At 42.5% G+C, this 22,435-nt stretch overlaps 1 protein-coding gene across 4 annotated transcripts in view; it reads left to right on the top strand.

The window, feature by feature from the left end:
• Positions 1-22,435, top strand: part of CHCHD6 (coiled-coil-helix-coiled-coil-helix domain containing 6) — a 101,187-nt gene that overhangs the window by 7,112 nt on the left and 71,640 nt on the right. The window lies entirely within an intron of this gene.

Here is a 22,435-nt window from a genome sequence, read left to right as displayed (position 1 = left end):
GGCTGGATGGCCGCCTCAGCTTTCTGGTGGCTCTTTGTGCTTTTGCTGGCCAGGAATGTGTGTGGGATGAAGTCCTTGCAGGCAGCAGGGCTTGGCCCATCCCTGGGTGTCCCAGCAGCCTATTTTGATTGGTCATAGGCAGCTGGATTCTTTTCAAACAATCTACTGCCCAGAAATAATCTGTTTGCTTTTCAGAGCCTCTCTTCATCCATCCCTGATTGGGGAAAGAAAGGTTGAAGACAGAGTGCTGAGTGGGAATGCCTGTGGTTGGGTCAGCAAGTTTTGATGTTGATGTGAGTGTGGGATTCTCAGCTTCAGGGCTTTGCACACAACATATTCTAGGTGTATGTGGTATGTACATGTTTAATGCATACCAGCTGGTATTTCCTTAGCCTGTTGGAAGGAATAATCCTATTGGCTCATTGGTGGAAAGGTTTCTTTGGTCTTCTGGTGACTGCTGAAGCTTCAAGCTCATCTTGCTTGTGTTCTTGCTTGTTATTGACCAGTGTTCCAGTTTAGAAGCAGCTGAACTGGAACTGAAAATGATTTTAGAAAGGGTGCTGAACCTGACTTAATTTCATTTGCTCTGTGTAAAGCTGGAGCTCAATTTCATCCTGGCTGGTTAACCCATAAGCAGATATCTCTGGTTTACACTGTCATTTCTTACCACTGAGATAATAAGCTGTAATGACTGACTGAGCTCCTATAGTAGCACAGTGTTTGTGACAGCATGGGGACATCTGTGAGGTGAGGCTGTTGTTTCTGGGCTCGGGCCTCTATCATCACTTGTGGTTTTTTTCCCCTCCCCACGTGCATGAATTGATGCAGTGGAAGGCAGTGATCCTGTCAGCCTTGCCTTATGGTTTGGGCGCTGCTCATGACCTGGCAGTTCTGTTTGGTCCTATTTGCTCTGTGCTTAAAATGTAGCACATTGAGCTCAAACCATTCTGGTTTTAAATTTGCAAATCTGCTGCTAGCATATCTTGTTTTTCAGTCTTCAGTAGTACTTTCTGTGCAAGTTTCTTGATTGAAGCTTTTTTTTTTTTTTTTTTTTTTTTTTTTTAGTGGGTGAAACAGAAAACACAGGCTTAAATCTGAAAATATGGGCACTTAATTTTAAATTATAGTGTAAAATGAGGGGAAAAAATGGGTTACTTTTTTCATGTTTGATTTGTCATTGCTGTTACAGCGATTAGCAGTGAGCAAATACACATACTTACTGCAGGAATGACACCTCGCCTTAGGTTCATTTTTATATTTTGTTTGGAGTATGTGATGCATCTTAGCTATTAGGACCTGAATTTGTAATTTGAGTGCTGCCAGTTGTGGAGGCACCTCCTTTTAGCAGGCTGGCTGTTAGCAGAGCACTGACAGTCTGTGTCCGGAGCTTTTATCCCCTTAGAGCATGCCAAACCAGCAGGGGGGGCTGCCTGGGCTCCTCCAGGTGCTGTTGTCTTGGGAAGGCAGTAACTTCTGCTAGTTTGCAGTTGTGACACACATAAAACTTCAGGAGTAAATGTATGCCCCAATAGCTGAAATACTGTAGCAGAGGCAGGGAGTTCAGATCTTAACCTGTGGTGTCATAATTTCTGGTTCATTTTCAAATAGCCTTATTTTTTTTTTTTTTTTTTTTTAGGATTACGTTTAACAGTTCTTTGGGTCAGCCTTGGTAATTAACAGATGTGCAGTACTGCTTTACCTTTGCTAACGGCTGGTTCTGTCTCTGATGAGCTGTCTGCCATTAGGGGTATGGTTGAGTATCGTGGGTGCTTCTAATTAGCAGACAGTGACACACACCAAGTGCCAAAGGTGTTTCCAAAGAGTCAGACAGCCCTTAGTTCTGCAAGCTCTCTTTTTTTTGGGGGGTAATATTATTTTTTGACCTAAAAAAAAGTCTATTAAGCAGTAGCATTAATAAGGTTGTGTTCCACTTCTCTGCATTTTTAATGCCTGATACAGAGACCTGCTGTGTGCAAGGAAGAGTCGTCGTGCTTGGAAGCAGTCTGCAGTGCTTCCCTGGCTGAGGACTCTGCAGGCTTTTTTATCTGCATTTGTTGCTTCCTATGTTGCAGGCTATTGATAAGTGAATTAACTAGCTGGATTGCAAGTAGCTTCTGATCCTGTTCCTTTCATTCATCACTCTTGTTGTATGAGTTATGAAATGCTTTTCCAGTCTTTCCTTTGATGTCGATCAGTGGACTTCAAAGTTAGTGGCCTCTTAATCTGCAGCCTGTGAACGGGGCACCCCTTGTTTTCCTCTATGGTTGGTTTTCCTCTCTGTCTACTGCCTTCTGCTATGGAAGTGGGTGCATCTCTGCAGTGAAAGAATTCCTTCTTTGTATGAAACCACTGAACATTTAAGGAATTCCTACACAAAGTAATCTTGCAGTATTAGATGGTGAACTTCTGATCTCTGAAGCACCAGTGATGTCTAAATTTAACTAAGAACAGCTGTAGGGAATGTTTATTCCTATGAAATAACATAAAAAACAGTTATTTCTCCTTTTTCTCTTGAGGAAAGGCAAAAGTGTTATCTGGCTTAGGGGTAAGATGTGGCATCTTTTCTCCTTATTTTCCCTGCTACTGCTGCTATGATTTGTCAGGCATTTTTATAGCATTTTTCTTGAACAATTTCCAATTTCTGCAGCTAGTCTTTTATCTCCTGACTCTGAAGGTTAATTTGTGTTCGGAGAGTTTTTGCAGATTTCAGCAGCTGATGGTCGTTTGTGAGCTTCTCATTTTTGTAGTCTCTTGGGCTAAGAGACCTTATCACAAGGTTGGCCTCTTTAAATCCTACAGCTGCAAGAAATTGAAGTTGTCTGTGGTGCTGCCTAATTCCCCTCTCTTGGCTTCAATTCTTCTCTCCCCCAGTTTCACATCTTTTTGTCTATTAAGTTCATATATTACACAGAAACTTCCTCCAGATTCATTTATTCTAATTAAGGGTTACTGGAAAGCCATCCTGTCATTTAAGAAGCGAAAGATAGGATTAGCCTCCCTTTTCTTCCTGTCTATGACCACATACTACACTCAGGAATGCACTAAGGTGTTGTAGTAGATTTTGCTTTCCTTTGAGCTAGTATTGTGCAAAAGTGTTATCGTGGAATGAATTTGTTGTAGGTATGAAGGCAGAGAGTGTTACAACAAGCTTGTTCCCACTAGCTTGGTTAAACTTTATTTTTGGATTATAATTTTGCTTTTCTCTTCTCTGTTCTTGGGATATTGCATACAATGAGGGCAGTGAGGCACAGGCTGCCCAGAGAGGTGATGGGTGCTCCATCCCTGCAGACAGCCAAGGCCAGGCTGGATGGCTCCGAACACCTGATGGAGCTGTGGGTGTCCCTGTTTGTTGCAGGGGAAATGGACCAGGTGGCCTTTAGGGGTCTCTTCCAACTCAAACGATGTATGATCTAGCTGATAATTTGGTTACACTTTTCCAGTATTTGTTGTATTCTGTCTACAGAGCGATGGTGTTTGAAACCTGAATTGATGATCCTTAGGAAGAAGGTTGAAAATTTTCTTGATGCTTCAGAATTGAAGTGTTATTTCAAAAGAGAGCAAGATAATGAGCTTAAAGGGCTACTATAATAGCTAGGCAATAAGTTTGCAGTGAGTGGAAAACAGTAAGTTTGCAGTGAGTGGATGTTGCACTCAGATGTGGGGTAGGTGCCCTGCCACTGGATATCATTTCTGTCATTCCTTGAACACCATGAGAACTTAATTTGATGCTTCTGCCTTGCCTTGGAGCCTCAGTCTGTATGTCTTGGAGTGACCCTACCTGGCAGTGGAGAGGGTGGTTAGGAAGATGCTCATACCTGAGTTGGGGAGGGCATCATGCTCTGGGGATGCTAAGAGAGAAAGGCTGAGGGGCTGTTCTGGATCTTGGTAAGAAAGTCTGACGAGTGTCTTAAAACAGCTGTTTAAATGAGGCAGAATAGGAGGAGGGATATAGATAGTGTATTGATAAGGTGTTCAGTTAGTCAGCTTCCTAGCAGCCTGGAGCACTACCCGTGTGTACAGCACAGCCCTGTGGGGTGTCCCAGTGGGTTCCTGTGCTGCAGCTGCTCATGTAACAGGTGGGCTTCTCAGACCCTGGATAGAGCAGCTGTGTCCTGATCAGAGGCACAGCTCCTCAAATCAAGTGTCTTTCAGCAAGGCTCCAGTGCTAGCTGAGTGTACATGGTGTGATGAGAGAAATCAAAATAAGCACCGATGTTATTTCTTTAACGTTCTTTAAAGATGAGAAGTGAAGCAATCTGATACAAAGAACAAATTTCACTGAGGCTTTTCCCAGTTCAGTTGTACCCTCCGCTTCTGCTGGGCTTCCTAAAACCTGCCTCCATTCGCTGATGAAGTTTATTTTTGTCCTTATTTGCTTCCCTCTCCCTCTGCCTGTTCCCCAAACTGCAGGGGTTGGCTCTGCTGCTGCTCGCTGGTGGTGTTATCAGCCGTGTGTGCAGAGGGTGAGATTGCAAGCGCCGCTGTTCTCTGCGATTCTAAGTATCAGACAATGTTTTACACGGCGTCCCATTCTCTAGCTGGCTGGTTGGACATGATGTTGGTACCTTATCTTCACGCTGACACACACTGGACATTAATAGAAATACATTGCTGAGGAACATGTGTGGAATTTCAAGCAGGCTGTCTAGCTGTGCTTTAGATAGTCTATTGTGTGCTTAACCTCTTGGAAGAGGTTTTGATGAGAAATGCATTATGTTAACTCTTGGGCAGCTGGGTGGACTCTCTTAGAGTTTCTTATTACACTCAGCATAATATCTTCCTAATTGCGTGCGGCTGATGGATTTTGGAGTTTCAGCAGTTTTAAGCCTATCTTTCCACAAGCAGCATTCCCACTTCCTAATGCAAATTCATAGAGTAGAAATAGCTATGCATGCTGCTTGTGGGGAGGGGGACCAGAAGGGACTGAGCTGCCAGCAGCCTCATTTATCTTTGTCTGAAGTCTGTCCCTGCATTATTTTTGGCTCTCTGATTGACTCGTATCAAGTAAAAACATGACGTGGATGCCATTGCTGCTATTTGCCAGGAATTCCTTCTGCTTTTGGAACACCTCAGAATTTTTATTGTTTACTTTGTGCTATATACATATACTTTCTGTACTTATTTGTTATGAGCATCTGCAATTACCTCTATTATTTATGAGTACTGAGTAAAACATGATGGAGAGCAGCTTCTTAAAAGGAACTGTACTAAAGGAGAGGAAGTGAGATTATGACTTTCTCTTTTTTTTTTTTTTTTTTTTAAGACAATGAAAATAGAACACCTGCAAGGCTATGAGGGAGAGAAGGAATTGGAGAACTAGCTGGCTTTTTCTTTGTGTCTGAATGTCACACTGGGGGCTTTTTATCCTCAAAGATACTCAAAGATGATGATGGACAAACTTGAAGGATGACTCTCTATGAGTTGAGAGTAAAAGCTGATCAAACAGATGGATAGAGCAGGCCTATGTATAATTAGTGTCCGAAAGTAGAAATCTCCAGTTTAATACTTGCCCAAATAGTACATTAGACTAAGGATACATTTGTTAAATAACCAGTGCTCTTGCAATTAGGAGTGAGCGCTTGCCGTGTATGTTCACTGTATCTTCAGCTTAATGCTTTTGCTGTGAAAGTGTTGCTGCATAGGAAATAACTTGAAGCCCCTTTCTTTTTCTGTGCACATAAGCTCATATGTCTTCTCTGTCCTTTTCCCTTCTCTGTAGCCTTCAAGCAGAATGGATTTGTTCCTCAGCGTTCATCTTGCTATAGCTGTAGTAATTTGGCAATGTCAGGCTGAAACTGTCTCCCCTCTGTAGTTTCTGAATGTCCAGTGCACAAGTGGCTCCTCACAAAAGATGTTCTCTTCCCTGTTGCAGACCTGAGCAATCGGTCACTTTGTATTTTCCTATGATATGCTGTCCTGTTCCAACAGCTAAATAAGGGAATAGGAGTTTGGGGATGCTTTTTATTTTTTTTTTCCTTCTCAAACAACAGAACCATATTTGTGTTGCAATTAAACACTAATATTTCTTATAACCCATTCCTTGATTTTTATTTTTTTTGGCAGAGTAAAATAAATAAATAAATATATATATATATATATATATATATATATATATTTAGGAACAAAACTTGAAAAAAGCACGAGAGACGTAAACTGCAAAGCAAACTAAATCTTCAAAGACAATGAATATCAGTCCAGCCTGTAGTTTTCTGTCGTTGAGGAAGTTGCCCTTCTCACCTCCGATGCCATTTCCTGCTCAAGGCTCAGCATTTGGAGTGTAACTTTTCAAAGCTTTATGCTACTAGAGTTTATCATAGCAGGTTAAATACCTTCTTGCTTGTGATATCCTGTTGGAGGGTGACCTGGAAGGGGTGATTCTCTGCGTTCCAATAAGAGCTTAATGCTGTTTCTTTTCTGTTAACAGAAGTGAGATGCATCAACACCTTTTGCTTCTGAACAGCTGGCAGATAATCTGCAGCTACCAGGCTCTCAGGTCGCTGTGGCCTTGTTCCAGATGCTGTGGAAGGTACAATTGCAGTCTTGAAGCTGTTAACAGCTACCTGCATTTTCTTTTCTTTACAATAGCCTAGATGTACTTTGCCAAGTTCTATGCATCTGGGGCAAAAATTGAGTTTTCATTGTAATTAATCTGGAGTATCAGTTTGTGCTCAAATTAAGTGAAGCCATTAGCCCTGCTTAGGCTCTAATGTTGTTTTTGGGAGCAGGCTTACTTTGGAAGGTTAATAAGGAATGTGTTAAGGCACCTGGAGGGAAAGGAGCTCTAATGGTCTTAGCTACCATTCTCCTTTGTGTGGATGGGACTAGTGGTTGGTAAATGCTGTTTCAGGCCTTTCCCATGGTGGCTGTTCCCTTAGGAAAGGAAGTAGTTCAAGGGGTACCTTGGGTCTTCTTCAGATGGAATTAGAGCAGTTAGATGGAAGACTTTCTTCAACACAGCCTAACATAAACTCGTCTTAACTTCAGTGTTTTGTCGTCAAATATCTTGGAGGTAAGTAATGGTAGATGGCAGATTTGTCCAATTGCATGTGTACGTGCAAGAGCAGACCAAGCTCTGCCTTTATGCTGTGTTCACGTTTAGCAGTTAAATCTGTTTTTTGCACATGAGATACGCCTCACTGGCATTCTTAAGCTGCAGTGAAAATTGACATCTTTGTTTAAAAAAAACGAAGCCCTTCAGTATCAAACCAGTCTGCTGCTGCTCATCGGCCAGCAGATGTTGCTGTTGAGCTTGGTTAGGTTTCAATGTTGAGTTCAGCAAGTCATTTGCCTATTTTAAGAGCTGTAATGCAGACAGATTTGAACTTAAATTTCCTGCTTGATAATTCCAGTCATCTACTGGCAAGTCAATACAGTGGTACATCTTGTATGCTTGTGAGCGTGGATAAAAGAACTGATATTAGAATGTCTTTTCTGATCTGTACATTATTACTGTTGTTTTTTTTTTTAATTTCAGTATTGACTCTGAATTCTTAAAGTTCTCACTTTCAGTGAAGCAATTCTTTTTTTTTTGAAGGAAGGAGTTTGGCTTTTCATGTGAGTCTCTAAAATGAGTTGGTGCAAATGGAGTCTAATAAGCAGCATTTCCTCATTAATAACGCTTTGAATTTAGGATCTGGGAGAAAATCTGTTACATTCCTTGAGAAGAATCTGGGAGACGAATTATGGATTTCCTTGGGGTCAGAACCACTGCTCTGCCTGGGCTGCTCTGTGTGCTGATCTTGCGGACTGTTCTTTGGGATGTGATTCTAGGTGTAGCACTCCTTGTGACTGGCGATTTTTGAAATACATTTTGGTTGCCTGGCAGGACTGATATCTTCACTGATATCTTCACTGAGCTCATTTGTTTTTTCCTACTGTCAAAAGCAGTTTCAAAGAAGCCTCAAGAATTTCCAGAAGGTGGCAGTGGAAGGACACCCACAATGGCTCTGCCAGGAATTGGCCAGGAACTGCTGAACTCTCGGATTGCCTGCATACCGATGAAACGTCTCAAAGTTTTTGCTTATTTGTTTTCATTCTGACTCTAGCTTCTCCTGGAATGACTGTAATATTTTTCAGAATGAGTTTACCCTGTTTGTTGCAGTCCATTGGTTTCTGTGGAAATACATCACTTAGAATTGTGAGGGCGCTGCGTGCTGACACAGTTTACAAACTGGAAATCTGTGTTGAGTGAACCTGCTTCTATCTTCTCACTGCTCTTGCCAGGACGTGTTGTCTCACTGAAATGCATGGCTATAGCAGCTTGGGAGTTTGCTGTATGCTCAGGCTGCAGAGAAAGGACAGGGTGGTTGTCAGGACTACAGGTTCCTACACAAATGATATGGGATGTTCCTAACCACCTCAGATTCCTCTTTGGTCTCCAGCACTCTTGTTTACATTAGTACTTTTTGGAGGGGTAAATAGCTGCTGCTGACAGCAGGTTTGGTCCTGGAAGTGGTGGGAGAATAGCAGCAGATGCTGTCCTAATGATGTCTCATGCGTGATATCTATGCTGCCTCCATTCCTCTGATCCTCTTGAAGAGTTGCTGCTTTGACCTGTGTCCTAGCTCTCTAATCTTGTGTAATCTATGAAGCTAAGCATGCTTAAAACAAAAAGTTGCCCGTTTGATTATGTGCAGACTGAGAATGCCTGTACTGAAGAAACAGTGAAGTTTAAGCAGAAGTTAGAGATGTAGTGAGGTGGAGTTGGTTTCTTCTCCCAGGTAACAGAGGTAAGGCAAGAGGTAATGGCCTCAAGTTGCACCAGGGCAGCTTCAGGTTGGGTTGCAGGAAAAATTTCTCTTGGAAGGAGCAGTAATGCATTGGCATAGGCTGCCCAGTGAGATGGTGGAATCACCGTCCCTGGAGGTGTTCAGAACTGTGGAGATGTGACACTGAGGGACATGGTTAGCAGGCATGGTGGGGGTGGGTTGGCGGTTGGACTGAATGATCTTAGAGATCTTTTCCAACCTTGATGATTCTGTGATTCTATGTATGTGCTGTGCTGTTCTGAAAGAAGTATCTTGGGTCAGTCTTTACTGATATTGTTTCTGACTGACTTGAGTGGTTTGGAGTTTAAAACAAAGGTGATCTAGCTGGCCTCAAACAAAATGAATTGTTGCTGCTTTCAGAGCAGAATCTTCTCTTGAGAGAGAGAAGTTGGTGGTTGGCTTGGATCCCTGTAGATTTTTAGGGAGGAGATTTGTATCTTTTCATCTGTTTTCAAGAGGGAGAAACAAGAGTTATAAAAACCACTTAAAGGTTCAGTTAAGATTTATTCTGGCTGCATAACTGCCTCCCATAATAACTTTAATATGCATCATCCTGAAACTCCTAATTGGCCCTAGTGTTGGCAGGGCTTTCAGACCCCGCAGAATCTCCAATGTTCAGCAGCTTTTAGGAAGGAATGTAGCCAGAGGAGCACAAAAGATGAAATGGCTGCCTTTATAAATCCTAACTGACCTTGAGAGTCCTTGTTGTAATGAGCAGGAAGATGCTGTGGAGAGCCATCTAGACAAGAGTGGTGGTGGAAAGCTGTGTAGGAGTGCATTTGGTGAGGTGGGAGGACAGGCCCAGGAGACCTCATGGACTTGGTGAGAGAAGAGGATTTTCTTAGGGTCGAGCACCTACTCGTCCTGTTGTTTCTCTTGTTGACTGGAGCCTGGCCTGTATTGGCACTGATTAAAGGTGATTTGTCTGGTGGCTGTCAGTGGGGGGTGAGCTATGGAAGGCTGGCAGGATTGCATTAATTTGACCCATAGGAGCTGGTGCCTTTGCCTAGGAAATGATCCCAACCAGTGGTCCCCTCTAGGCTGGCAGGTCCCAGGATGGCACTCACTGGATCAGTCCGAGACTGAAATTCTCTTCAGCTCTTCCTCTGCTCCCTCCATCCCTGGGGCTGAGGTGGGAGCTGGCTGTTACGATACTGTATTGTTTTTGTGAATGACAGCGGGTTGTCATTGTCTCCCTCCTGGGCTGTTAGTCAGGAACCTTTTGCAGACCCTAAATTCTCTTTAAAACAAATCATTTGGCTTAGTTTATTTCATTCCATTAAGTAATTTCACTGCTAATGCATAATTATCTACAGCAGTGACACTCGTCTATGCTTTAATTATCGCAAAGCTGCACAATTCCCCCTCCCCCCTGCCTGGAAGTTGTTGCTTGTGCAGGGTGGTTTTGCAGAGATAAGTGTGTAATAACATGGCAGTGCTTTGGGCCTCACAGTACTCAGGCAGTTGCTGATTACTAAATGTAGGCAATAGAGAAAGGGAAGATTTTGGTCTCTGTCTTCTGTTAGTGGCTCTTACTGAAGTGGAGTGAGATATTGGAAAGGAGGAAGCTTATCAGAATACAAGCTTGAAGATAAACATGTGAGCAAATGCTGATTGGAGGAGTTACGCTTGCAGGTCTTGGGAAAATTTGGAAGCACAAGTATTTGTTTTTCTTCTGAAGAAACTTAAGAAGTGAGGTGACCGTGATCTTGGGCAGCAGCCCAGGAGCCCTGGCTTTGTTTGAGAGAAAATCTTGCTATTTCTTTTTTTCTTTTAGCCTTCAAGTTTCCAACTCTGTTTTCTGTAAGCACCCTCTCTGAGCACCGAAGAGCCCAGTAGAAGTCTTTGATCCAGTCAGTCATTATGAGGAAATGCCACTGAGACGCAAGTTGTTTATTCCTAAGTTGGGAGAGGATAGGTAGCTGAGTGAAATGCCTGCTGTTTCTTAACACTGTGCTCTCTCATCTGGTAAGGAGTGTTTTTTGTTAGTGGAGAAGATGTGGTCAGTCCTTTGCAAACAAAGGACAAACAGGCAGTGTCAAACCTGTGTCGCTGGAAGGTGAAAGTCTAGGAACAAAATGTTTTTTTGAGACTTCAAAAAATCCTGCAATATCTAAATGAGGAAAAAGCTAGAGGGGGCTCTTGATTGTGCCTGCCCTGTTTCACAAAGCTGAGAGAAGTGGATTATAGATGCCTTGTTTAACTTGCAGTGATGCCCTGAGGCTTGTGGATGAAGAGAACCTGGAGCAAGTGTCGTAAAGATAGCAAACTATGGGAGGGACCAGACAAGTGAGGACAGCATAATGAGGCAAGGTCCATTCATTATCTTTTAGTGGATGGAAATGAGGCCGTTTATTGGTGTTATCTGCTTGCAGAAATGTTCTGCCAGGTACCTTTGTGTGGAATGCTGACCAAGATGTGCAATACAGAATTGTGTTCCGGTTTCCATACAGACAATCCATAGGAGTGAAATTACTCTCTTACATTCAAAAGCATTGAAATCTTTTCTCTGAATTGTTATGATGAAAGCCAGTTTCTGGTTGCTGACTGGCAGGAATGAGGAAGGGAGGAATGTACAGCTTGTGTTACAACTTCCTGAGTCTCCATGTGTCTGCTGGGCTTGGCTGGCAGCACATGCACCTGTTAAAGCAAGATTTCTTTGGCCTAGAGGTATGCTGTCTATTTTCTTTGGCCCAAGGATGTTGTCTTATGCCTCACTGGAGGACTTCGCAGCTTGCTGATCTTTAACTCCATCAATCATAGGCTTGTTTTCTCTGGTACTTATTATTGATGTTTTATATATGTTCTAGATAAAACAAGCTGGCATATGGTGGTCAGTTTAGCTTTCTTCCTCTCAGGAAAGGCTATATTAAGGACTGTGCTTCCTACAGGAACTTATATTCTCACCCTGGTGAAACTTAGTCACTCAACTGTCTTTCCAGAAAGCTAAACACCATTGCCCAGCTTCTAGATGTTTCTTCTGTAATCCATGGATTACAATGGCAACGTATGCTTATGTTTAAAGATTTTAAAGGTGGCAGAATGAATCCTGGAACAGGTGCTTGGGCTTTTGCTTTTGCTCAGAGCATGCTGGAAAACCCTCTCAGAAAAGCATAAATACTACTTTACACACATGGCGAGGGGATGGCGTGGGCACCCTGTGAGTGCACCTGGGGAAAGTGTAAATGATTAAAATCAGTTGTGTGTGTTTGTGGGGAATGACAAAATAAACATACGCTGTAGAGCCTGAGGATGTGCAAGAATAGTGGGGCTGAAGGAGAGAATAGCACTGCCTGGATTTGTGTGCGTATGTAATGCTAACAAACTCAGGAGGCAAAAGCAGGTGTGGAAAGAGAGGATCCCAGCCTGGCAAGTCAGCTGCCAGTGTGGCTGATGATTAATTGCCCTTTTTAAATTGCAATTATGTCAGTCATGGAACCCGTGAATATTAATTCCCAATTTGCTGCTTGAAAAATTGAACAATGATGAGATGGATCCATTTTACTGATGTCTCAAAAGTGGGCTAAGTGCTACAGCTAGAAGTAATGAGAAGGTATGCTGCTATGACTGTTTGCGTTGCTTTGTGTCTGTCTCACCTCTTTTTCTGTATTTCTGTTCCTTTCTTCAGAATCCTTTCAGTGCTTGCAGCAGACTTTCTGCACTGATGTTAGTAGGTGGCCAGCTGGCAATGGAGTGAGTTAACACTGCAGGCAATGTTAGTTACCTGGATTTGGTAGATGGCTTTCCATTCTTGGTTGCTGCTTCAGGAGTTCCTTACAGACTTGAGAATGAAACAGGGATTTAAAAAAAAAAAAAAAGTATCTGTTGATTGCTGCTCCATCTCTTCCTCTTCCTCTCAGATGTGTGTAACTTCTCATTCTGTTATACTCAGATCTGAGTTAATTTTCTGGTATCCTTGGAAGGATATTACCAGGCAAGCATTGCTGCACTGTGACTGCTTTCCCTTCCATAATCTGCACAAAGACGTGAATGATGGAAATACTACTATTTCTGTAGCTGCAGAACAGAAAAGCCCCAACCCCAGCACCCTCTGTCTAGTTCTTGGGGTTTTTTCAGTGTTTTCAAACTACTGTGCCTTTCTTCTAAGGGTTTTCTAAGCCTTCAGTTATAAGTGACTTTAAATGCCCATGTATTTCATTGTATGCTTTTCAGGTTTTGACTTTTGATTTGTGAGAAGCAGAATTATCCAGTGGAAATTGTATGAAAATTCAGTCTTCACTATTTGTTCTTCTTTCAGTTGTCCATTTTGTGTGACAGGCGAAAGGTGACTGCTTCCTGACTAATTCTCAGAGTGGGGCTATTGACTAGACAGCTGAAATGGGCATGTAAACGACAGCTTATGACTTGGTATTGGCAGAAAATGAGACTGTAACCAGGTGAATGTTCTGAAATTGGTGTAGCTTTTTCTACCTGAAGCGATGCTCCTTCATTTTGATATCCTTGGTGTTGTGTGTACAAAAGGCCTTGCAGGAGAACCATGCATCCATATTTAGGAATATCATTAGTTTGTTACTTTGGATCAGTGTTTAGTGCTCAGCTTCATAAAGCACTATCATTATAGTTCAGTTTAGCCATTCATCAGTACAGTTACTTCCCTGCTGAATTAAAGGTGCTGCGTGGTAACCTCTGTGGAAGCAAGGGATTGGACTTGAAGGCTATGCGTTCTGTGTTCAGTGTGCTGGGGAAAGCCTAGGAGACAAATGGCTGCAGCAGGAAATAGGTTAATTAAGAAAGAAAAAAATCAGGTTTTGCTTAGTGTTGCCCTTTCTTGGAGGAAAGGCACAGGGCAGACAGTTCAGCTGACATCAGTAAATACTTCTCTCCACCAGGTTCAGGGCTTCCTTCTGACTTCTGTTCTCCCCACTTCTCAGCTCTCTTATTTTCATTGGACCCTTTCCTTTTGGAAAGCTCTAAGCAGTCTTGTATTGCTACTATTGCCCTTAGAGATGGAAATGCAGTTCATTTTATAAAACAAGTATGTTGAATGGAAGGCTTTTTAACTACCAATGTAGCTTCTTGTCACTGTTCCTGTGGGTGTCATTTGTATCCTCATCCCTCCTGCGGTAAGTGTACGTGGCCAGGCAGGTTGCCATCAGAAAGTAAAGGTGTTTTGGAACAAACCACGCTCACCATCGCTGTTGCATCAGTGCTTTTCAGTTGTTGGGGACTGCTGATGGAAACTAAAACTTGAAATGGCTCCGCGTGAAGTAAAGAAATGATTGTAACTTGTAAGGTGACTTAAAGGGGCAAGTGGCACTGTGGGAGGCTTGGGAGCAGGAGGGAGGATGTCTGCCTTTGTGTGTAAATGTGTTTTTCAACGTGCGGTTTTACTTTTTCCCTTTTCCCCAACACAATATCAATAGACCTTGTCCTTCTTTCTTGGCAATGCCAGTGCTTGTGATTTCAAGGTAAGCCCTGCTTCCTCTAGGGCTGTGCTCTGTGAGGCTCCTGCCTGTGCTGCTCCAGCACTGTGTGGCATGGAGACGTGGGGGCACAGGAGGGCCCTGCTGCCTGCCCACCTGCCCCCCATCTGTTTTGTCAACAGAAAGAGCTTTGCAGAGCGGAGCAATATTTTGCAATTGAGTTTCTCTTTTGAAGACTCTCTGATGCTAATGTTGATTTAATAAGGTTCTCTCTCCTTGCTTAATTTGAAATGTCTAATTTTGTGCTTCACAGTTCTGAGCACAGAATTAGTGAGGGAAGAAGAGCTGGAGGCAGGGGGAGCAGAGTGCCACACCAGGAGTTGCCAGAGGAGATTGATTCAATAGAATGAGAAGGTGCAAAAGGTTATATGGCCACAGCTCAGCAACGTGTTGGTGGTACTAATGAGAAGGAAAGCTTGGGCCTTTTAGGATGTTGTAAGGCCCCCATAGGTGTATAACCAACATTAAATGGAAAATGGAGCGCAGGAGCACTGGTTCTTTGAGTGGGTTTTTCTCTTGATTTTTTTTTTTTTTTTTTTTTTTACAAATGTGGTGTGTGTGTGTACATATATAACATGACAGGAAAGTTATTACTGTGAGATAAATATGCTTTTAAAGGTTTTTATTCTAAAGGTTGTTTTGCTAAGTGTGGCGTTTACTTTCGGAAACACTGAGAGGTTATGACAGATAGTGAATTTGATCTTGCTGATTTATTTTGTCTATACCTGGATGCTTTAGTTTTATGTGAGCAGAAGAAGTTATTGACATCCCTGAAGTTATTGTCATCTTAAGTTCCTATGTTACTCTAGAGATAAATGTAAATTCTTCAATACCACAATGCAAAAAGATTAGCTAAAATATCGTACAAACCACAGTATTAAGACAAGCTTCTTCCTTTTGCTTCCTGTGTTGTTAGTTTACCTTTTCTGTGCCTCTTAGGAGATCTATGCAGCAGAGTTGACTTCTGATTTGCTTCTTGCTTGATTTGGATGACCAGTCTTCTTACAACTGGGTGGGCAGTGTAAATGAGTACAAGTTGTGTTCAGCTCAGTTTTATGATAAGCTGCCAGCATGTTTCATTGAAAACCTCATTAAATCACAATTAAATCTACAGGAAGAAGTAGACCATCACAGTGAACACTTGATTGATGGGGTTTATAGCTTTCAGTGCTTGCAAGGGGAATAAGCTTCTTTCTGCTGGGGTTCATGGAAGGCTGTGGCAAAGACTCACCACAGAATTACCAATAGTCTGAACAGAGCACTGGAAGCTGTCCTTGGACCTTATCTGCTCTCTTCAAACGCCTCAAAGGTGATTGCAGTGAGCAGGTTTGGTCTCTTCTCACTGGTGACAGGACGAGGGGAAATGGCCTTAAGTTGCACCAGGGTAAGTTTAGGTTGGATATCAGGAAACACTTCTTTACAGAAAGGGTTGTTAAGCACTCGAATAGGCTCCCCAAGGAGGCTGTTGAGTCATAACCCCTGAATGTGTTTAAAAACCAGTTAGATGTGGTGCTCAGGGACATGACTTAGCGGAGGGTTGTTAGGGTGGTATGGTCAGGGTGCGGTTGGACTTGATGATCTTTAAGATCTCTTCCAACCTGAGCTATTCTATGATCTCTGCCTCGGTTTCTTCTATCCCATGGCCTTGGTTAGATATGTTTCCCTTTCTTGTCCTAAACTCCTGTAGAATGTAGTTCTCACCCCTTTTTTTCCTTCACACGCTGTTTTTTAGGGAGAGAGGTAATGGCTTCAAGTTGTGCCAGGGGACTTTCACGCAGGATATTAGGAACAATTTCTTCTCAGAAAGAGCAGTGATACACTGGCACAGACTGCCTGGGGAGAGCTGGAGTCTCCATCCCTGGAGGTGTTCAAGAACCATGGGGATGTGGCACTGAAGGATGTGGTTATGGGCATGGTGGGGATGGGTTGATGGCTGGACTTGATGATCTTAGAGGTCTTTTCCAACTTTAATGATTCTCTGATTCTTAGTAGGAACTGAACTTATGTCATTGCTTCTGGGCTGTACAGAGTCATTTCAGGCATTTGGCTGTAGAGTGCACTTGTTCAAGGAATCCTGCACATGAAATACAGTTGCAGTGCCAACCGTTGGTACAGATTCTAAATTAGCCTGAACCTACCTTTCAAGATTTCTTTTTCCATTCCTTTCAGGGCCCTTAGTGACAGGCCTTCAGGAATATTTGTCAAATCACTTAGCAGTCTGGTTATTTCTAGTCTACTGCACTGGTCATCTTATTTGATCAATAAATCAATCAACAGGTTCTAAAAATTACTTTCATTGACTTTAGAGGTGTAGTGTACAAAAGGAGCTCACAAAGTAAATGACTGTGTGCTCTAACTCTAATTAGAGGGCAAACAGTGTGGAGATATGTTTGTAAATAGTATCTAGCACAATAAATAGAGCAATCTGTCTTTAGGATTCTGCGATGCTGTGAGCTAGATTGACTCTTTCAATTTGCAAACTCATGAAGCATGGATCTTGGCTCTGTCAGGTCATCTAACTGCTATATTTAGAGCACACAGTGTTTTAAAGCTACGTTTCAGGCTTCTTGTGTCTGATCAGAAGTCCTAGGAATAAACACTTTGGTTCCATGTGGTTGCATGTGGCATCCTGTTAAAGCTTCAGGAGCTCCAATGAGAAGGAAGCATTAAAATTGTTTTAAATAAAACTGCTCAACTCTTCCTGCTGCACTCAGTCTATCCTCTCCTCCTTGCCATAGCAGTAACACCTGGCTTGAGGTCCATGCAGAGACTGACAGTTGGTCCTTTGTAGAAAGCCTCATCCCTGATTTTTCCAAGCCTCCTGCCTTGAGTAAGAGCATGCAGTAGAGAATGGTCATTGAATCAGCACTGAATCCTTGTAGTTCTTACCAACGTTTAGCACTTGCACAACGTGGAGAACTGCCATTTGCGAACTGTCCTCTCAAATGGAAATCAAAACTCTGCTGGCAGTGAAGTAGATTAGCAAGTTGCTGTTGATTTAAATGTGCCCTGGAGGTTGCAATATAAAAATAAGGAGTGTAGTTTTACAATAGCCTGAAATCCTTGTTGCTGTACTTCTTTTCTTTTTTGCGGGTGATTTCATTGTGAAATACCTGGATTACAGTAGAACATGCAACCTTGCAGCATTTTCTCTGATTTCAGCCTTGTGGGAGTCGAGAGAATATGTACCTGAGTACCAGCATGTTCACTTCTCAAAGCGTGCAGTGTGATGTGCAAGTGCTCTGGAAACAAGAACCAGTCTCTAGTGGACATCTTGTCTATAGCTCAAAACCACAGCTTAATTGGCAGCCTTTTCATAACACTGACTTTGGCATATGATGCAGGGAATGCTGCAGGCCAAGTCTGAGGTACATTTTCAGAACTGCTTATAGGGGAACTTAGTGCTTACTGCTTCTCTCTCTGGTAATCATGGAAATGAGGGAGATTGTGGTCAGGTCCTTCACTTCTCATTTCTTTTTCTTTCCAGCAGTCTATTAGTATCTTTCTTAATTTTTTCTGCTTTCCTGCTTTGATATTACTTTGCTTATGAGCATAACTGAGTACATGTACTAGTGTGACACTTATTTTGAGTTCTCTTTAATGTGTCTGTTGTGGCCTTTTCTGCATGGCTTCAGAATCCCCTTGATTTATTCTGAATCTTTATTGTTCTGTCTTTCCCATGTACATTTTGGCAAACCCAGAGGTTGGATTTTACCTTGGAAAGATACTGACCCTGTAATGCTGCATGAAGTGTGCTGTGTGTGTGTGTGTGTGTGTGCAGGATGAAAGAGCAGCAAGGTGAAAATTCACAGGACTCATTGTGGGTAAAGATATGATGTCTGAATGTCTGAGTCTCCACCTGCAGAAGGATTTGTAGGGACAAATGGGATGCATCATCTTGACTGAAGGCTTTCAAGAATTTTCTCACTCAAGCATGTAATTAAGACAGTCTTTGCCTGTACTAAAAAGTAGCCTCGAAGTCACCTCTTTTAAACGGTGGTATATTTGACATTTTTTTTTTAAATATAAAGAAATTAGTTTTCTGATCTTGTAGAAGGAACTTTGGGTTCACAGTACTATATTAAAACTATATTCAGTGGTTGATGCCTATAAATAATAAATATAAAATGTATTGTTCAAACACAGGTAAAAATTGTGCTAGTGTTTGTAAGCAAGTGTGGATTGGGAATTCCTCCTCAGCTCACATGTTCATCATTTTTGCTGCTTGGAAGCACATGGGTTGATTGTGCAGACTATCCCGATTCCTTACAGGACAGTGGTTGTGTTTGAAGTATGTAGTATGTTTGACTTAAGAACTAATGTGTTTGATATTTAAGAACCTGGCAAGAGAAAGCTATTTACCCAAATGCATGATCAGAAATGAGATTGGAACGCAAGCGTGTGTAACTGTTATTTTCCTCTGTCTGTACCATCCCTAGAAAGCCATATGCCTACCCCTAGGCTGGCTTGATGGGAGTCTGTATTAATGATCATGAGCTAGAAATAATCCAGGAGGAGTTGAGTGGCCCTTGCTCCTAGCTCTTTGAGAAAATACCTCGTGGACTCAGTAGGATCTGAAACATGTTCTGGGATAGGAAGTCACAATTAATTATAGAATTTCCCAATGCCCTCTCTTGGGAGTTCTTTTTCTTTTGGCTAAATTAGTGCAAGTCTTGTGGAGTCTTACATCTAACAGTCTGAGTGGAGATTTAAGCAAGGAGACGAAGATTTAGAGGGAGCTGTTGACTCACCTGCTATCAGCAATAAGCATCTTGGGTGTACAGCTAGAGAGCAAACACTGTAAGATTCCTATAGACATTGGGTGCTTGTCTGTTGGCAGCCTGCAAAATGGAAACTGTGTGTACATGTATAAAGTGGTGATGGGAAAAGAGAACGTGGCAATAGGCTGGAGCATTAAAGCAAGCCATGAAAGCAGATGGTTTACTTTAGATTTTATAAAATAGGCTTCCTTTATTTTGTAGTAAATGAAAACTATCAACTGTCAGTAATGCAAACCTATCTTCTGCAGTGCTGTATCTATTAGAATTGCAGTTGTCCCTGTATTGTAAAAGGGCAGAGGGTTTTTCTGATGATTCCCTTCTTCATATTTGTAGAATCATGTGTGCTCTGTATACTTTAGTTGAGCAGTTTTGTCACAGCCTTGTCTCAAAATGGCTTGCTGTTCAGTTGTCTCTTTGTGCTTACTTTCCTGTGTCAGTTGGTTACATTCCTGACTTTCATTACATTTAATATTGATAGTACTTCGATTTTTCACTGAACTAGAAGTGTTTAAGGGTCTGGAGTGGGTACTGAATATTTATTCTTGAAATTCTTTAGCTCCTACCATAATGGTAAAGCTCGGAGTTGGATTATTGCCTCATGGAGAAATGACTCTTTGCTTATTCAGTGATGATGTCTGGTCATCAAGATGTTAGAATATGTGCTGCAAAGCTCTTTATATATGATATGAATGCAAAAGTTGTTGCCAACAGCTGTCTTAGGTTTTGGGCACCTGCTGCCTCTCATTTCTTACATATTCCACTCTATCTTTGCCTCCTGAAGTTGGCAGTGCCCATAAAATTATTCCGTGTTCAGATCTTAAGCAGATCACTGCCAATCTGGTAGTCTGAATTCCTGAGTCACTGGTCATGCTGTAGTCAGATTAATTATAGAGCAGCATCACTGCCCATGGCAAGGTGGTGGACATCCAGGTTCAGACTGATTTCACTCAGGTTCCAAAGGTGTTGCCTGTCCTCAGGCCACTTCATCATGCACATCCCTTTGTCCAACATTACCCACTGCAGAACCATATTCTGATTGCTTAACCACTATTTTCATGTTTCTTCAGAGTATGACGGGCACAAGAGAAGTGTAGGTGGTGCTGTGTATGAGTCGGGTGAGAGGAAACGCTGAGAATTGCCCATAAGTATGAAATGCTATTTTGACACAGTATTCATGACTTCATTGATAGGTGGGAAAACATCCCCTGCTTGCAGAACCAGTGTTCAAATGTGAAGTTTTCAGACGTATGGATGCATTGCTGTTCTTCCCATATCCAACCACAGTCCACTTTAAGCAGACCGTGTCACATTTTTTCCTCAAATACCTTGGATGGGGGTTGTTGATTTGGCCCCAGGTCCCATTTCAATAATAACCATTTGCTTCTGGTACAGTCAAAGGGAATGTCTTGGTTTGATTTTGACCCCAATAGTGAAGTTCAATATTTGTTCAGCTGTCCATTGGGTTATCCAAGTAACCCACCTGCTGTAGCAGAAGAGTACCAGCAGTACTGACTGAGGGTGCTAAGTGATGGCTTGTGTCCCAGGGCAGGGATTATAATGCTCACACCCCCAACTGGGAGCTGGAAGTGGAATTTGTTTGGTTAGGAAGCAAGGAAGCCAGATGTTACTAATTCCTTACACAGTGAACTTAAACTTTGAAAATACTGTTGGTCGCACTGCATCTCCTGTTATCAGCGATGATAAATGCAAGTCTACTAAAAATTTTGGCTCAGACTTAAGTAGTAGTACAATTTAAACCAGTAGCTAGGGTTTTCATTTTTTTGTGTTTTATTATATTTCATTTAGTCTGTGCTTCACTCCAAGCACAATTATTTTTTCAGCTCAGGAATATTTCCTATTGCATCAAAACCTGTTTTAAGTTTCCTCTTCCCTTTCATTGCACTACATCCATCTGTTCCTGTTGTAATAATTTTTCTTCCTCCTCGAAGGTGACAAAATTAAAGCCTGTGGCAGTACTGGCAGAACAAAAGCCCTGAGGTTAGCAGCAGTGTAGTTCTACTGTTGTGCATTAGAGTCAATAGGCATACAACAGGAATCGCATCTTAGCGAGGAGTTTCTTCTTCTTGTTCTCTTCTTAGCAACTGTTCAGTGTCACTGAGTCAGTGCCCTGTGGTTATTTTGTCATGGAAGTATTTGTCCACCAGGAATGTGTCAGTCAGTGGCTTAGGTGTCCCAAGGATGACATCCACATCCAGTAATGAGCTGCTGGTGTGTGTGCCCTACCTGCCGAAATAATCATGCCATAAAGAGTCCTGTTTTTTTCTGTCCGTCTGTTGAGGATGGACAGCCTTGCTATTGCGAAGGTGTTGCTAAAACACTAAGCACATCTGTCCAGATGTAAAAATCAGTGGGAAGAGAAATGTTATTCAGATCAGGCGTTTGTCAAGATGGCTCAGTGATTGCTGGTCAACACCTGTTGTGTGTCAGTTTGTTTGGCCAAGGACTTGATGTCAGTACATCAAACCTGTCTGCAGGAAGGGATGGGCTTCCCCTGGCTGAACTGGAGATGTTTTGTCCCACCCCTCCCTGCTGTTGTGAATGATGAGGATAGGCAATGCACACAGTGGGTAGCACCTCACCCCTCGCTTACCTGATGTAGCTGCTCTGTGCCTTCAGGATGATGGCAGATCTCATACACATTTCACTCTGCTGTCTGCTCCCCCTGGCACTGAACTGCGACCAGGAGGAAGGTTCCTCCTGCCCTGTCAACATCTCCCAAATAAATAATCATCATAATAACAGCTGGCCTTTGTTGAGTTCCTGCTTAGTGAGAGTGCTGCTGATTGAATGGGGCCCTGAGAGGCAGGGAGGGCTTGCAGCCCTTGACAACAAATGAGAGCCTCATAAATGCCTTGGCTTCAGAAGGAGGTGTTTATGGGCATGAAATGTTTATCATCTTGCACTTGCTTTGCTGCTGCTGGGTTACTGTGCAAGTCAAAAGTAGTAATGAGTAAAAAAGAGGCAACACTGCAGCCTGCTGGATCTGCTTGGCTTGCTAACAAATGAAGGAGCAGGTGAGGTCAGCTTGGATTTGGGAAGGTATTTGGAATGTGCATGAAGTAGTAGTTGATCCCCTTTGAAAGAGTAACCCCCCCAGCCAACTGGCTTTCTGTTGGGAGGCACTCTGAAGTTCTCATGTAAAGAAGATTACTGGCTATTGAGGTCAACTTACGTATTCCAAACTGCCTTGGCAAAAAGATGCATGTTCTTCATGGGGAGTTTGAGATGTGTGGCTGTCGGTCTCCTCCTTTCAAGTACACCCAGCACTGCCCCATCCTCTGGTGTATGTTGTGGATAACGTTGTGCCTTGTGTGACACCCTGGCTGCTGCACAGCTGTCTGTTCTTAGCCCTGCTCTGTGAGGGGATCCTGCCTCAGCCTTCAGGAGGTTTGCTTTGTTTTTATTTTGGGGGATGTATGCT

Source organism: Centrocercus urophasianus, unplaced genomic scaffold (assembly GCF_019232065.1).
Source record: "Centrocercus urophasianus isolate 14NV4802_14NV808 unplaced genomic scaffold, USGS_Curo_1.0 seq_22, whole genome shotgun sequence".
In the NCBI taxonomy this organism is placed as follows: domain Eukaryota; kingdom Metazoa; phylum Chordata; class Aves; order Galliformes; family Phasianidae; genus Centrocercus; species Centrocercus urophasianus.
Note: the sequence above shows the minus strand (reverse complement) of the source record. Positions and strands in the feature narration are given on the sequence as shown.